The sequence below is a fragment of the Photinus pyralis genome, unplaced genomic scaffold (genome assembly GCF_008802855.1).
Source record: "Photinus pyralis isolate 1611_PpyrPB1 unplaced genomic scaffold, Ppyr1.3 Ppyr1.4_LG10, whole genome shotgun sequence".
Lineage (NCBI taxonomy): Eukaryota > Metazoa > Arthropoda > Insecta > Coleoptera > Lampyridae > Photinus > Photinus pyralis.
In genome coordinates, this window is record NW_022170250.1 from 20,272,276 (window position 1) to 20,277,366 (window position 5,091).

Below are 5,091 nucleotides of genomic sequence, written 5' to 3' on the forward strand. Positions count from 1 at the left end.
GTCAGTGGAGAGTATTCACAAAGGTAAACTGAATCGTCTAGATGAGACATAATATCTATTAATGAGGTCGAAACGATCAGTATCTCGTAGACGAATTGTCAGAAGAGGATACTCATAAAGGGAAGGTTAGGCGAACTACTTACTGATATGAAAACTTAAGGGAAATGCAGAATTTCTCTAAGAAATTTCGGGCTCGATTAGTCACAAAACCGGTCAGATGAAACAAATTTATTCGACATAAATCAATCAAACAAGCTGAAAGGAAATATAGGCGGTCAGTGCCAGAGAAACAACTACCACGCAACAAGCGATCGATAGAATAATCCAAAATCTCCGGTCGTATTGCAAGAGTGCAAGTGTCGGTTGTTGAAGGATTTGCCAATCTCTGATTGCAGAGGAGGATCTTGGGTGCATCTAATCGATCTGAAACTAAACTGGGAGGTAGGTGGTTTCTTAATCCTTGAACCGCTCGGTAAAGGAATGCTCTGGTGGTGTCGCTATGTGGTTTTGCGATCATAACTTCTGAAGAGGATTTCCAGTGTGTTGGTAGGTACGGGAGTTAGATACAGCGGTTGTAAATGCTGGATAACAATGTGATTGTGGAGGGAGGGAGTGGAGTTTGTTGTATTCTGTCCGCTAGTAGGAATTGGCGGAATACTCATCTCTTCGCCCTAAAGGGATTAAGTAGGTATCCTATCAGGGACTCAGGGAGCTTCTGGCGATAAAGATGGTGGGGTTTCTTAGGGCCGGCGATAGAGGGGTTTGGTGATATGGTCAACAATAGAAATACTGTGGTGTGATATGAAGGTTGGGGTACTGTTATTAGGTGGTTGGCGAGATTAATGCCGTTAGGGTCGAACGGGGAATTGCCGAGCGTAGAAAAATGTATGATTCCTGTGGGTTGCCTAAATTAATCAGGAACTGGTGGTAATCTTTGATCCCCATGGCCATTTCATACAAAATTTTATTTAAACTTATTACATTTCCTTAAATGTGCACATAGTTCAATTAATCCTATCAATTTGACAAGTCCTTTTTTTAAAAAATAGATTTGTTACAATTGTCATACCTACAATCGCTACACGTGAGAAGGTTTCGGCCGTTATCTTTCATTCTCACGCAAGGTGACACATTATCTTCCCTAACGGAGCACTCTCTTACATATCTTGTCACATCGTTCACTACGAAAGAAGTAGATCAATAGCAATTGTCATTATTCCATCTTTCATTTACCAATTTCCGCATATTCAAGGCACACTGACGATACAGTCGAAGGTGGAATTTCGCATGCTTCATCCCCAACTCCCAACCAACCCTTGCAGTTAGTGTCACCCTTTGAGCTGTCGCATTTGTAACAGTTCAGTTCTGAAATTTTAGAGCGTATTGAGTCATTGTACCAAGGTTGGTGCAGCACTCACCTGCCACAACAGCATGAACCAAAAAGAGAGTAGCCAATAGTGTTTTGAAATACATGGTGAAAATACAACTTGGTACCTACTCATTTAACATGCATATTTAGGCCACCACCCCCACCCACAAAGTAGAAGGAGAGTGTCGTTTTCGAAGGTGTAACGTTATGACGCTATTGATAGATGTCACTACCACAAAGCTTTGTAGTTTGTTATCAACAACGGACAGGCTTTCGCAATCGCACGCTTTGTGTTACGAAATTGAAATTATAATCTGAACATTTCGAAAATTCTTGTTATTGAAGATAACGACGATTAATTAGTACCGAAAAGCCATGTCCATGAACCTAGCAGAGCAAGGTCAGCAGAACACAATCAAACATATTGCTAATTAGGTGCTAATTAAGTGCTATATTCCCGAATTAAATGCTGCTTTTTTTAAAAATTATTACATGTTCTGCCAGGTTCATATTAACTCAGCAGAGCACTACCTTAAAAACCCAAAAAAAGAAAAGTGAACTAACTATAATTAGGTACCACTTAGGTGCTAATTAAGTGTCCTATTCCCGAATTAAATGCTACTTTTTTTTAATTATTCATAATTTAAAAAAAAAGGAGCATTTAATTCCGGGATAGGGCACGTAATTAGCAGCTAATTATAGTTAGTTCATTTTTCATTTTCTTGGTTTTTTGAGGTAGTGCTCTGATGAGTTCATATGAACCTGACAAAATATGTAATAATTTAATAAAAAAAAGCAGCATTTAATTCGGGAATATAGTACTTAATTAGTACCTAATTAGCAATATGTTTGATTGTGTTCTGCTGAGCTTGCTCTGCTAGGTTCATGGACATCCGAAAGTCATCATTTTCTTTTGAGTAGTTTTGGATTTTGGGCCCTTAAAGCAAAAGGGACAATTTGCAAAATAAAACAACTTATCAGCTTCAGCCATCACCCTACACCATCAATAAACTCATCATCTCTAACTAGCATTCATCACTAATTTCTTCATCGAGTACTTTTTTGCATCATTAATTAAATGTAAGATAATTAGTTTATTGAAAATAAAGCAAGGTCCTAACTGACAAGACGTGAGCATTAATTATCTTTCTATTGTTTTTGATTGAGTTCCATTTTGTTTAAATTATAATGATTTTTGCGCTACTAGCTTGTGGCCATTTAGAATCCCACACGGCATTTACTTTTCTATACAAATACCGCTATTCTTCCTTCCTTAATTATCAGTCCTGCTCGTCGAAACCCATACATCATTTTAAAGACTCTGAGAAGTTTCCGATTCAAATTAGTGATAACTTTTTTTCTGGGCAATTGATTTCTATAGCGTGCTGCCGAATAATTACTTTCGGAACTCTTGGCGACAGTCTGTCCGCGATAATTTTTGGAATTGTCTCAAACTTCATAATCATTGTCATTAGCTCTTAAAAAAATGTTCACTTAACCACTAGGCGCCATTTTGAAGGGCGTTAAATAATTCAAAAAGATTGGTAGAGATTAATCCGGAGAGAGTTTTTGAAGGGATTCGGCCTACGGTTGAGAAAGAGTTAACCACACCGGCCGCCGGTTTTTGGTTATTTCAAGTTAGAACTCCGAGCAAAACATAACAAAACCTGGTCCGGTACCAAGTGCTATTTCGGACACTCTTTTTATACGAGAATTTTCAAGACTGAAAAATGATACTGTAAATTTCATATCCCCGCCAGAAGTTCAAAGGCGGCTAAATTACGTCCGGGGTCCAGAACGCACTCACTCCCAGAGAGTCCATAGAAGTCGCCAAGATCCAATTTCCCGTTTCCATTGGTCAGTTTCAGAAATATTGTCTCGCAAGGAGGTCCGTGCTAAATCCGCTTTTTTATGAAATTCATCGTCTGCCAAAGGACATTTTGATATGAGGTACAGTGATTTGAATTTATGTAAAAGTAAGGGTCGCTCAATTTTTAAAACGAATTTGTGTAAACTGAATTTGATTTATGACAAAACTTGGGATTTGTTTTTCTTAAAGACACCAATCTCTGGGTCAATTGAAGCTGTTTGTATTAGATAGATTTTGTCATTTATGACCTCATTGCTAAAAAAGTTTTTCATTTAAAGTTGGCTTGATTGAAGTTCAAAAAAGAAAATATCCGTATAAATAGGCTCGATTTGATTTGACTGTTGTCGTTTTTGACGCTGAAGAAAGGGTAGTTCAAAGGGACGTGGCCACGAATTCGATTTATTTTGGCTGAAATTCCTACCAGCACCGTCATTTACAGAATACCACCATAAAGGTTTATGGGGAAAAGCCCTTCTTTGCTGGGCGGTTTTGAACACATAACTTCCTGGACATGGCCATTTACTTTTACGTTGCAGGGAGTATTCCATCCTCCCCAGACCCCCCGGTGCTACGTTCTCTACCGTATGCGGAGAAACGGATGTTATACATTCCTTTCCCAACAACTGTCAAGCGAGTCTTGAAGGAAAAACTGTTTGCGAAGAACAGGGCTACCGGGGGGTGTAATACCCCCCAGTAAACGGAAGTTGCATTGCTATTTCACCACAAGGTTTAAAAGAAAAGGTTATCAAATCATTCTTTGCTGGATGGTTTTGAACCACCGCCGCTTCTAGCATAATTTTCTGGAAGTGGCCATTCACTTTTACGTTCCTGGGGGGTATTAATACCCCCCAGACCGCCGGTGCTACGTTCTCTGCAGTGCGGAGGAAAGACTGTTATATAGTCCTTTGCCAACAACGGTCAAAAGAGTCTTGAAGAGACAAAACTATTTGTGAAAAACAGTGGCACCGGAGGGCCGGGTGGAGGGGGTATGAAATACCCCCCAGTCAACAGTAGTTCTATTGCTATTCCCATAATCCCGCCACAACGTTTAAAAGACAAGGTTATCTAGTCATTCTTTGCTGGGTGGTTTTGAACCCCCCGCCGGTTTTAGCATAATTTCCCGAAAGTGGCAACTTACTTTTACGTTGCTGGGGGATATTTCATACTCGCCAGGCCCCCCGGTGCTATGTGCTCTGCAGTGCGGAGAAAAGAATGTTATAGTCCTTCTCCAACAACCGTCAACAGAGCTCTGAAGACAAAAAACTGTTTGTGCAAAAAATGCTACCGGGGGGTTCAGATGGGGGAAGGGTATAGAAAACTCCAGTAAACGACATTTCTATGGCTATTTCCATAATTCCACCATAAGGGGTTTAAAAGAAAATGTTCTTTTTTGCTGGGTGGTTTTGAACCCCCGCCACTTTTAGCATCATTACTTTTATGTTGCTGGGGGGTATTCCATACCCCCCAGACTCCCGGTGCTACGTTCTCTGCAGTGCGGAAGAAAGAATGTTATTGTCCTTCTCCAACAACTGTCAAAAGAGTCTCGAAGAGACAAAACTCTTTGTGAAAATCAGTGCCACCGGGGGGTCTGGGGCCAATACCAAGAAAAGGTTATCAAATCATTCTTTGCTGGGTGGTTTTGAACCCCAGTCGTTTCTAGCATAATTTTCTGGAAGTGGCCATTTAATTTTACGTTGCTGGGGGGTATTATACCCCGAGACCCCCCGATGCTACGTTCTCTGCAGTGTGGAAGAAACAACCTCATGGTGTTTTCCAAAGAACTGCCAAAAGAGTCTTGAAGAGACAAAACTGTTTGTGGAAAACAGTGCTACGGGGAGGGGGGGGGGGGGGG

General features: G+C 40.5%; 1 protein-coding gene and 1 long non-coding RNA gene across 3 annotated transcripts in view; one reads left to right on the forward strand and one right to left on the reverse strand.

The window, feature by feature from the left end:
• Window positions 1-5,091, forward strand: part of LOC116161281 (synaptotagmin-7) — a 650,310-nt gene that overhangs the window by 595,407 nt on the left and 49,812 nt on the right. The gene's annotated exons all lie outside the window — the stretch shown is intronic.
• Window positions 1,039-1,578, reverse strand: LOC116161300. The gene is made up of 3 exons (XR_004143388.1): window positions 1,419-1,578; window positions 1,234-1,365; window positions 1,039-1,181 (listed from the first exon to the last, which is right to left on the reverse strand). It is a non-coding gene; the product is annotated as an uncharacterized LOC116161300 (long non-coding RNA).